Consider the following 13,516-nt stretch of genomic DNA (forward strand, 5'->3'; position numbering starts at 1 on the left):
ACTCTGCTGTCCCCTTCAGATGCCTCAGTCCTCCCCAGACTCCTCTTTCGGTAACTATATTCCCAACAACAAAGGGATCAGCCATGTTGAAATCTAAGTGTCTGATCCTTATCTCCCCCGAAATCTGCTGTCTGGAGTCCCTCATATACATTCTATTGTCAGCTGGTCACACCGATATTTATCTAATGTGTATGGCCAGCTTTAGCGTATATTCACACATACGTGCATATTGAGAAGACATTCTCTGCCCTCGAGATCTTCTGGATTAGCAGATGCTGCACCCTGATATTGTGAGGCTTAGATTATACAGCACTAGGGTCTGCGCAAATCGGATAATGGAGGATGGAAATGTGAGATTCAGACACTGTACTGCCTCCTGCTGGACAAGTACCGCATTGTCAGGGGGTGGCAATGGGAGTGCATCAAATGTATCCACTGTCGCCTTGTGTATATATACATATATGTAGGTATTGCTGTATGCTGCATGTGTATGGGCACTGCTGTATATTGTATGTGTATGGGCACTGCTGTATATTGTATGTGTATGGGCACTGCTGTATATTGTATGTGTATGGGCACTGCTGTATATTGTATGTGTATAGGCACTGCTGTATATTGTATGTGTATGGGCACTGCTGTATATTGTATGTGTATGGGCACTGCTGTATATTGTATATGTGTATGGGCACTGCTGTATATTGTATGTGTATGGGCACTGCTGTATATTGTATGTGTATGGGCACTGCTGTATATTGTATGTGTATGGGCACTGCTGTATGTATGTGTATGGGCACTGCTGTATATTGTATGTGTATGGGCACTGCTGTATATTGTATGTGTATGGGCACTGCTGTATATTGTATGTGTATGGGCACTGCTGTATATTGTATGTGTATGGGCACTGCTGTATATTGTATGTGTATGGGCACTGCTGTATATTGTATATGTATGGGCACTGCTGTATATTGTATGTGTATGGGCACTGCTGTATATTGTATATGTGTATGGGCACTGCTGTATATTGTATGTGTATGGGCACTGCTGTACATTGTATATGTATGGGCACTGCTGTACATTGTATGTGTATGGGCACTGCTGTATATTGTATGTGTATGGGCACTGCTGTACATTGTATATGTATGGGCACTGCTGTATACTGCATGTGTATGGGCACTGCTGTATATTGTATGTGTATGGGCACTGCTGTATATTGTATGTGTATGGGCACTGCTGTATATTGTATGTGTATGGGCACTGCTGTATATTGTATGTGTATGGGCACTGCTGTATATTGTATATGTATGGGCACTGCTGTATATTGTATGTGTATGGGCACTGCTGTATATTGTATGTGTATGGGCACTGCTGTATATTGTATGTGTATAGGCACTGCTGTATATTGTATGTGTATGGGCACTGCTGTATATTGTATGTGTATAGGCACTGCTGTATATTGTATGTGTATGGGCACTGCTGTATATTGTATGTGTATGGGCACTGCTGTATGCTGCATATGTATGGGCACTGCTGTATATTGTATGTGTATGGGCACTGCTGTATATTGTATATGTGTATGGGCACTGCTGTATATTGTATATGTGTATGGGCACTGCTGTATGCTGCATATGTATGGGCACTGCTGTATGCTGCATATGTATGGGCACTGCTGTATATTGTATGTGTATGGGCACTGCTGTATATTGTATGTGTATAGGCACTGCTGTATATTGTATGTGTATGGGCACTGCTGTATATTGTATATGTATGGGCACTGCTGTATATTGTATGTGTATGGGCACTGCTGTATATTGTATGTGTATGGGCACTGCTGTATATTGTATATGTATGGGCACTGCTGTATATTGTATGTGTATGGGCACTGCTGTATATTGTATGTGTATGGGCACTGCTGTATATTGTATATGTATGGGCACTGCTGTATATTGTATATGTATGGGCACTGCTGTATATTGTATGTGTATGGGCACTGCTGTATATTGTATGTGTATGGGCACTGCTGTATATTGTATATGTATGGGCACTGCTGTATATTGTATGTGTATGGGCACTGCTGTATATTGTATGTGTATAGGCACTGCTGTATATTGTATGTGTATGGGCACTGCTGTATATTGTATGTGTATAGGCACTGCTGTATATTGTATGTGTATGGGCACTGCTGTATATTGTATATGTATGGGCACTGCTGTATATTGTATGTGTATGGGCACTGCTGTATATTGTATGTGTATGGGCACTGCTGTATATTGTATGTGTATGGGCACTGCTGTATATTGTATGTGTATGGGCACTGCTGTATGCTGCATGTGTATGGGCACTGCTGTATATTGTATGTGTATGGGCACTGCTGTATGCTGCATGTGTATGGGCACTGAAGTATATTGTATGTGTATGGGCATTGCTGTATGCTGCATGTGTATGGGCACTGCTGTATATTGTATGTGTATGGGCACTGCTGTATATTTTATGTGTATGGGCACTGCTGTATTTTGTATGTGTATGGGCACTGCTGTATATTGTATGTGTATGGGCACTGCTGTACATTATATGTATGGGCACTGCTGTATATTGTATGTGTATGGGCACTGCTGTATATTGTATGTGTATGGGCACTGCTGTATATTGTATGTGTATGGGCACTGCTGTACATTATATGTATGGGCACTGCTGTATATTGTATATTTATGGGCACTGCTGTATATTGTATGTGTATAGGCACTGCTGTACATTGCATGTGTATGGGCACTGCTGTATATTGTATGTGTATGGGCACTGCTGTATATTGTATGTGTATGGGCACTGCTGTATATTGTATGTGTATAGGCACTGCTGTATATTGTATGTGTATGAGCACTGCTGTATATTGTATGTGTATAGGCACTGCTGTATATTGTATGTGTATGGGCACTGCTGTATATTGTATGTGTATGGGCACTGCTGTATATTGTATGTGTATGGGCACTGCTGTATATTGTATGTGTATGGGCACTGCGGTATATTGTATGTGTATGGGCACTGCTGTATATTGTATGTGTATGGGCACTGCGGTATATTGTATGTGTATGGGCACTGCTGTATATTGTATGTGTATGAGCACTGCTGTACATTGTATATGTATGGGCACTGCTGTATATTGTATATGTATGGGCACTGCTGTATATTGTATGTGTATGGGCACTGCTGTATATTGTATGTGTATGGGCACTGCTGTATATTGTATGTGTATGGGCACTGCTGTATATTGTATATGTATGGGCACTGCTGTATATTGTATATGTATGGGCACTGCTGTATATTGTATGTGTATGGGCACTGCTGTATATTGTATGTGTATGGGCACTGCTGTATATTGTATGTGTATGGGCACTGCTGTATATAGGAAAAATTCTTACCTGGGATTTTACTTTCCTTGAGTCCGTAGGCAGCACAGAATGGGTTAACTTCGTTCTCATCCGATCCCCGGACCGCCCACCTAGATAATAGGTACAGATTAAAATAATTAACTCATTATCAGTGACCAATAAAAGGCTACCTCCTCAGAACCTCCTTGTGTTAATACAAATAGACTCAGACCAAGAATTATGCCAAGAAGAAATTTATTAGGGAGGGTATACTTGTGCTGCCTACGGACTCAAGGAAAGTAAAATCCCAGGTAAGAATTTTTCCTTTCCCATCTCGTCCTACGGCAGCACAGAATGGGATTTTCATAGATCACAAGGGGGGGGTCTCTTCATTGAGAGCTGCAGACAGAACCCCGGTACCAAAGGCTGAGCTCCTAGCGTTAATATCCAAACGATAATGCTTGACGAAGGTCAAGGATGAGGACCAGGATGCTGCATTGCAGATTTCCTCCATCGAGACTTGCGCGACCTCTGCCCAAGAAGTAGCCGTGGCCCTGGTGGAATGCGCTCTCACTGGAAACGGAGGAGGTATTTCTTCCAGAGAATAGGCTTCCAATATTGTGGTCTTGATCCATCTTGCCAACGTATCCTTAGAAGAAGAAGAACCCTTTCTTGGCCCAGAGAAGAGGACAAAAAGGTTTTCTACTGTTCTGAAATCCCTTGTCCTTTGTAAATAGATAAGCAGGGCTCTTCTAACATCCAACGTATGCAAGAGTTTCTGGTTCTCATCCAGAGGCTCAGGAAAGAACACTGGGAGGAATGATTCTCTATTCTTGTTCGCTGCTGCAGGGATTTTAGGCAAAAAAGCTGGCATAGTACGGAGTAGAACCCCATCTGGCAGAAAACGTAGGTACGGAAATCTAGAAGATAAAGCCTGGAGTTCGCCCAGTCTTTTGGCAGACGTAATTGCTGTCAGGAACAGAGTCTTGCAGGAGAGCCATTTGTAGTCCACTTCCTGTAAAGGCTCAAATGGGGGAGCTGCAAGCCTTCTTAGTACCAGAGAAAGATCCCAGACCGGAACCGGGTCTCTATGAACAGGTTTGAGCCTCTTTATCGCCTTAAAAAAACGGAATATCAAGGGATGATGAAGGAATTCATTCTCCGTTACCGAGTTTATTGCCGTCATATGGGATCTTAACGTATTCGGCTTGAGCCCTTTCTGGAACCCGTCTTGGAGGAACTGCAAGATGGAAGAAATATTGATGGTCTCATGGCCGTTCTGCGACATGCAGGATAGAAATTTTCGCCAAACTTTAGCGTACTTCCTGTTGGTAGAGTCCTTCCTAGATGCCAGCAGGGTGTCAATCACCGATTGTGACAAGCCCCTTCTCTCCAGTCTGCTTCTTTCAGCCTCCAGGCCGTAAGGTGTAGATGCTGCAGGCTCTGATGATACAGGTTGTCCTGTAGCAGGAGATCCGGCCGCAGGGGAAGTCTCCAGAAGTTCCCCCTGGACAGGTGAAGTAGAAGGGGAAACCACGACCTTCTTGGCCAGAAAGGTGCGATCACAATGGCCTGAGGCTTCTCCTCTGCTATCTTCCGAAGAACCCTCGGGATGAGAGGTATCGGGGGAAATATATAGATGAACAGGCGTTCCCAGCTCATGGAGAAGGCATCCACCACTGTTGGATTGTCGAAGCTGTTCAGTGAACAAAACTGGCTCAACTTCCTGTTCTCCGCTGTTGCCATTAGATCCCAAGCAGGAGAGCCCCACTTCTCCGTAATCTGGTGAAAAACGGACTGATTGAGCTCCCATTCGGCTTGGTTCACCATTTTCCTGCTCAGACGATCCGCTTGCATATTGCAGCAGCCCCTGATATGCGCTGCTCTTAGTTCCAGCAGGTGTGATTCCGCCCAGCTGAAGATAGTCTTGCACAGCTCCAGAAGAAGTCCGCTCCTTGTACCTCCCTGTTTGTTCAGGTAGAATACTGTAGTCAAGTTGTCTGAACGGATCAGAACTGATTTCTCCAGAATATCGCCCTTGAAGTGGCGAAGAGCCAAAAGAACTGCCTTCAGCTCCTTGTAGTTTGACGACTTCCCCCTGTCCTCGTGCGACCAGAGGCCCTGTGTCCACTTGTCCAGAAGATGGGCTCCCCATCCCTGACCGGAGGCATCCGTAGTAATGATGACTGGAGACAGGAACCGGAAGTTCTTTCCTCTGACTAAGTTCTCCGTGCGTAACCACCATCTGAGGGACCGAATTGTCGCTGGTTCCAGCCTTATCCTGGCGTCTAATCTGAGTCTGGAGAGTCGCCAAGCCCGTAGCATATTCAACTGGAGATCCCTGCTGTGGATATTCGCCCAAGGGACAGCCTCTGAAACTGATGTCATATGACCCAGAGTCTTCATAACCCTTCGTACTGAAGGGGAATGGAGGGACATCAGGGTTCTCATCTCCTTCTTCAATGCTTCCACCTTTGGCATAGGAAGATAGAGCTTCATGGCGACAGTGTCTACTAGAAACCCCAGGAAGATTTTGGATGTTGCTGGGACCGTATCCGATTTCTCCCAATTTATCAGGAAACCTACAGATTGTAGCAGGCCCACTGTCTGCTCCAGATGTTGATGCAGAAGCTTCTCCGTACCGGCCACCAGCAACCAGTCGTCTAAGTATGGGAAGATCTGAATCCCCCTGAGGCGAAGTTCTACTGCAATGAGTACCGCTATCTTCGTGAATATCCTCGGGGCTGAACATAACCCGAAAGGAAGAGCTCTGAACTGGTACCGCAGAATGGTTCCACCTCTCTTGATGGCAACTCTCAGGAATCTTCTTGACTGTGGGTTTATCGGAATATGCAAGTAGGCGTCTTTGAGATCTAAAGAAGCCATGAATAGGTTCTCTCTGAGGACAGCAGTAATGGACCTCATAGTCTCCATCTTGAAATGGATCTTTTTTAGATGACGGTTTAAGTAGCGCAGGTCTATAATTAGTCGACTTTTCCCATTTCCTTTGGGAACGCAAAAAATTCTGGAGTAGATCCCAGAGTCCTTTGAATCGTCTGGGACTGGCTCCAAGGCTCCTTTTTCTATGAATTCCCTTAATAAAAGGAAGATCTGAGGGTCTCTCGGTTTGTTTATAGTGAACCTGTCCCTTGGTGCGTGATGGAACTCCAGACTGTAGCCATTTCGAATGATGTCCAGCGCCCAGCTGTCTGATGTAATTCGGAGCCAGTTCTGGTAGAAACGGGATAAACGACCTCCTACTCCTACAATTCTGGCGTCAGAATTCCTGTTTCTGAGGCCTATTCTCCTCCGTCTTCTTCTTAGTTTTCTCCGAGGAACCCCAAGTTCTACGGTCAGGTCTTCCTCGGTTTGAGCGACCTCTAAATCCTGATCTTCTGGGATCCTGTCTGTAGGAACGAAAACTCCTGGGTTTCTCCTTCCGTTTGGTGTGAGGAAAATCCAATACTTTATCCTCCATGTTTGCTTCTAATAGTTTATTCAGGTGAGACCCGAACAATTCTCCTGGCTCAAAAGGGAGAGAACATAAATTGTTCTTCGAAGATGGATCCCCAGACCAGAGTTTCAACCAGAGCGACCTTCGTATGGAGTTGGTGAGAGCCATATTCTTCGCCGTAAACCTTATCGTATCCACTGGGAAATCACAGAGGAACTCTGCTGCCAGTTTCAGGTTAGGTATCTGTTTCAGGAGTTCCTCTCTGGAGACACCGTCTTCAATGTCCCTACCAAGATGGCTTAACCATACCCTGAGGGCCCGAGCCACAGGGACTGATGCCATGGCAGCTTTATTAAGGGATGCAAGGTAGGTGTGCGACCTCTTGAGGAGGCCGTCCGCCTTCCTCTCCATGGGGTCTTTTAACAAAGCCGAGTCGTCAGATGGAAAAAAGGATTTCTTGGCTAACCTCGCCACCGCCGGGTCTACCCTAGCAGGGCCTTCCCAGCTTGAGGATTCTGCCGGATCCGTCTTATACACTGCTCTGAATCTGGAGCCTAGGTTGAGCCTTGCCACCGGGTGTTCCCACTCCTTACGCATCACCGCATCAAGAACAGGGTGACCTGGAAACACAGACGCCTTCTTCTTCGGGAAGTAGAAGAGATTATCTTCATCATGGCTACTGGCCTTTTCTTTACTGGTCTCCATGATACCTTTCACTTCTTTGATTAGATGATTCGTATCAGATTTGTTAAAAAGAAAGTTATCTTCTAAAACAGGAGCCTCAGAACTAGAGGAGATCTCGCCTTCTGATCTTGAATCTACTGAGGAAGAAGACGGAGACTGACGTCTCCTCTTTTTTGACGACTTTTTAGACTTAGTCTGTTTAAGGAAGGCCTTAAATAGGGACATCATCTCCGCAGTGTCGTCATCCGACGCTTCACCTGGATGGGAGCATTGCTCACAGATGTTAGAGGTATGAACCCCCAGAAGTGGCTGTAAACAGGAGATGCAGCGCGCAGATTCAGTTCTCTGTTTCTTCTTTACAGGTACAGGTTCCTGTGTGTCCTGGAAACACCTGAGGCAGAGATCCTGCAGGAAGTCATCAGGGAGAGGCTGTTCACAACCCTGACACAATCTGTGTCTGCTCTTGCGAGCCCTCTTGCTGGATGTGGAGGACATCTAGAAAAACAGAAGAAGAAGGCATAAGTCACTCAGCAGAGTACAAGGCAGTCAGGGGGTTAAGTGCCTGGCAATAGGACAGGCAATACCTTAAAACCGCTAGAGCTCAGCTGCCTAAGGACCAGGGCAACTGAGCTCTGCAAAAACCCGCTTTTTATACCTCAGAATTTTGAATTTGGCGCCCAAGGAGCAGGGGCGCGTACCTATGACGTCAGACGCATCGCGTCTGCGTTCCACGATGCGTTCCAGGAGGAAACCGGAAGTCACTCTCCTCTGCTACAGCTGTACAGCGATCCACAACCAACGCAATGGCCGGACGCTGGAGAACGCAGGGGGAGGTAAGCGGGACGAGAGTGAAGCCAGGAAACATACATGGCTGCAGGAACACTCTCTGGCCTTGACCTGGGAGAACCAGGTACAAACGGCCATCTCCAAAGAGGATCATAGGTGGGCTTCATCCTTCCGATGAGGACAATAAAAAAACACAAGGAGGTTCTGAGGAGGTAGCCTTTTATTGGTCACTGATAATGAGTTAATTATTTTAATCTGTACCTATTATCTAGGTGGGCGGTCCGGGGATCGGATGAGAACGAAGTTAACCCATTCTGTGCTGCCGTAGGACGAGATGGGAATGTATGTGTATGGGCACTGCTGTATATTGTATGTGTATGGGCACTGCTGTATATTGTATGTGTATGGGCACTGCTGTATATTGTATGTGTATAGGCACTGCTGTATATTGTATATGTATGGGCACTGCTGTATATTGTATGTGTATGGGCACTGCTGTATATTGTATGTGTATGGGCACTGCTGTATGCTGCATATGTATGGGCACTGCTGTATATTGTATGTGTATGGGCACTGCTGTATATTGTATATGTGTATGGGCACTGCTGTATATTGTATATGTGTATGGGCACTGCTGTATGCTGCATATGTATGGGCACTGCTGTATGCTGCATATGTATGGGCACTGCTGTATATTGTATGTGTATAGGCACTGCTGTATATTGTATGTGTATGGGCACTGCTGTATATTGTATATGTATGGGCACTGCTGTATATTGTATGTGTATGGGCACTGCTGTATATTGTATGTGTATGGGCACTGCTGTATATTGTATGTGTATGGGCACTGCTGTATATTGTATGTGTATGGGCACTGCTGTATATTGTATATGTATGGGCACTGCTGTATATTGTATATGTATGGGCACTGCTGTATATTGTATGTGTATGGGCACTGCTGTATATTGTATGTGTATGGGCACTGCTGTATATTGTATATGTATGGGCACTGCTGTATATTGTATGTGTATGGGCACTGCTGTATATTGTATGTGTATAGGCACTGCTGTATATTGTATGTGTATAGGCACTGCTGTATATTGTATGTGTATGGGCACTGCTGTATATTGTATATGTATGGGCACTGCTGTATATTGTATGTGTATGGGCACTGCTGTATATTGTATGTGTATGGGCACTGCTGTATATTGTATGTGTATGGGCACTGCTGTATATTGTATGTGTATGGGCACTGCTGTATGCTGCATGTGTATGGGCACTGCTGTATATTGTATGTGTATGGGCACTGCTGTATGCTGCATGTGTATGGGCACTGAAGTATATTGTATGTGTATGGGCATTGCTGTATGCTGCATGTGTATGGGCACTGCTGTATATTGTATGTGTATGGGCACTGCTGTATATTGTATGTGTATGGGCACTGCTGTATTTTGTATGTGTATGGGCACTGCTGTATATTGTATGTGTATGGGCACTGCTGTACATTATATGTATGGGCACTGCTGTATATTGTATGTGTATGGGCACTGCTGTATATTGTATGTGTATGGGCACTGCTGTATATTGTATGTGTATGGGCACTGCTGTACATTATATGTATGGGCACTGCTGTATATTGTATGTGTATGGGCACTGCTGTATATTGTATGTGTATGAGCACTGCTGTATATTGTATGTGTATAGGCACTGCTGTATATTGTATGTGTATGGGCACTGCTGTATATTGTATGTGTATAGGCACTGCTGTATATTGTATGTGTATGAGCACTGCTGTATATTGAATGTGTATAGGCACTGCTGTATATTGTATGTGTATGGGCACTGCTGTATATTGTATGTGTATGGGCACTGCTGTATATTGTATGTGTATGGGCACTGCTGTATATTGTATGTGTATGGGCACTGCGGTATATTGTATGTGTATGGGCACTGCTGTATATTGTATGTGTATGGGCACTGCGGTATATTGTATGTGTATGGGCACTGCTGTATATTGTATGTGTATGAGCACTGCTGTACATTGTATATGTATGGGCACTGCTGTATATTGTATATGTATGGGCACTGCTGTATATTGTATGTGTATGGGCACTGCTGTATATTGTATGTGTATGGGCACTGCTGTATATTGTATGTGTATGGGCACTGCTGTATATTGTATATGTATGGGCACTGCTGTATATTGTATATGTATGGGCACTGCTGTATATTGTATGTGTATGGGCACTGCTGTATATTGTATGTGTATAGGCACTGCTGTATATTGTATGTGTATGGGCACTGCTGTATATTGTATGTGTATGGGCACTGCTGTATATTGTATGTGTATGGGCACTGCTGTATATTGTATGTGTATGGGCACTGCTGTATATTGTATGTGTATAGGCACTGCTGTATATTGTATATGTATGGGCACTGCTGTATATTGTATGTGTATGGGCACTGCTGTATATTGTATGTGTATGGGCACTGCTGTATATTGTATATGTATGGGCACTGCTGTATATTGTATATGTATGGGCACTGCTGTATATTGTATGTGTATGGGCACTGCTGTATATTGTATATGTATGGGCACTGCTGTATATTGTATATGTATGGGCACTGCTGTATATTGTATGTGTATGAGCACTGCTGTATATTGTATGTGTATGGGCACTGCTGTATATTGTATGTGTATGGGCACTGCTGTATATTGTATGTGTATGGGCACTGCTGTATATTGTATGTGTATGGGCACTGCTGTATATTGTATGTGTATGGGCACTGCTGTATATTGTATGTGTATGGGCACTGCTGTATATTGTATGTGTATAGGCACTGCTGTATATTGTATATGTATGGGCACTGCTGTATATTGTATGTGTATGAGCACTGCTGTATATTGTATATGTATGGGCACTGCTGCATATTGTATATGTATGGGCACTGCTGTATATTGTATGTGTATGGGCACTGCTGTATGTGTATGGGCACTGCTGTATATTGTATGTGTATAGGCACTGCTGTATATTGTATGTGTATGGGCACTGCTGTATATTGTATGTGTATGGGCACTGCTGTATATTGTATGTGTATGGGCACTGCTGTATATTGTATATGTATGGGCACTGCTGTATATTGTATGTGTATAGGCACTGCTGTATATTGTATGTGTATGGGCACTGCTGTATATTGTATATGTATGGGCACTGCTGTATATTGTATATGTATGGGCACTGCTGTACATTGTATGTGTATAGGCACTGCTGTACATTGTATATGTATGGGCACTGCTGTATACTGCATGTGTATGGGCACTGCTGTATATTGTATGTGTATGGGCACTGCTGTATATTGTATGTGTATGGGCACTGCTGTATATTGTATATGTATGGGCACTGCTGTATATTGTATGTGTATGGGCACTGCTGTATATTGTATGTGTATGGGCACTGCTGTATATTGTATATGTATGGGCACTGCTGTATATTGTATATGTATGGGCACTGCTGTATATTGTATGTGTATGGGCACTGCTGTATATTGTATGTGTATAGGCACTGCTGTATATTGTATGTGTATGGGCACTGCTGTATATTGTATATGTATGGGCACTGCTGTATATTGTATATGTATGGGCACTGCTGTATATTGTATGTGTATGGGCACTGCTGTACATTGTATATGTATGGGCACTGCTGTATACTGCATGTGTATGGGCACTGCTGTATATTGTATGTGTATGGGCACTGCTGTATATTGTATGTGTATGGGCACTGCTGTATATTGTATGTGTATGGGCACTGCTGTATATTGTATGTGTATGGGCACTGCTGTATATTGTATATGTATGGGCACTGCTGTATATTGTATGTGTATGGGCACTGCTGTATATTGTATATGTATGGGCACTGCTGTATATTGTATATGTATGGGCACTGCTGTATATTGTATGTGTATGGGCACTGCTGTATATTGTATGTGTATGGGCACTGCTGTATATTGTATGTGTATGATCACTGCTGTATATTGTATGTGTATGATCACTGCTGTATATTGTATGTGTATGGGCACTGCTGTACATTGTATATGTATGGGCACTGCTGTATACTGCATGTGTATGGGCACTGCTGTATATTGTATGTGTATGGGCACTGCTGTATATTGTATGTGTATGGGCACTGCTGTATATTGTATGTGTATGGGCACTGCTGTATATTGTATGTGTATGGGCACTGCTGTATATTGTATGTGTATGGGCACTGCTGTATATTGTATGTGTATGATCACTGCTGTATATTGTATGTGTATGATCACTGCTGTATATTGTATGTGTATGGGCACTGCTGTATATTGTATGTGTATGGGCACTGCTGTATATTGTATGTGTATGGGCACTGCTATATATTGTATGTGTATGATCACTGCTGTATATTGTATGTGTATGGACACTGCTGTATATTGTATGTGTATGATCACTGCTGTATATTGTATGTGTATGGGCACTGCTGTACATTGTATATGTATGGGCACTGCTGTATATTGTATATGTATGGGCACTGCTGTACATTGTATGTGTATAGGCACTGCTGTATATTGTATGTGTATGGGCACTGCTGTATATTGTATGTGTATGGGCACTGCTGTATATTGTATGTGTATGGACACTGCTGTATATTGTATGTGTATGGGCACTGCTGTATATTGTATGTGTATGGGCACTGCTGTATATTGTATGTGTATGGGCACTGCTGTATGCTGCATGTGTATGGGCACTGCTGTATATTGTATATGTATGGGCACTGCTGTATATTGTATATGTATGGGCACTGCTGTATATTGTATGTGTATAGGCACTGCTGTATATTGTATATGTGTATGGGCACTGCTGTATATTGTATATGTGTATGGGCACTGCTGTACATTATATGTGTATGGGCACTGCTGTATATTGTATGTGTATGGGCACTGCTGTATATTGTATGTGTATGGGCACTGCTGTATATTGTTTATGTATGAGCACTGCTGTATATTGTATATGTATGGGCACTGCTGTATATTCACAGATCCCCCATAACAGTGTCATCCATAGATCCCCCATAACAGTGTGTCATCCACAAAACCCCTATAACTGTGTGTCCTCCACAGATCCTCCATAACAGTGCGCCAGGAGAGACAGAAGGAGGGGAAAGAATCTGCGGAAGCAAGCAGAGGACGGCACAGCAGA

Source organism: Bufo bufo, chromosome 11, assembly GCF_905171765.1.
Source record: "Bufo bufo chromosome 11, aBufBuf1.1, whole genome shotgun sequence".
Lineage (NCBI taxonomy): Eukaryota > Metazoa > Chordata > Amphibia > Anura > Bufonidae > Bufo > Bufo bufo.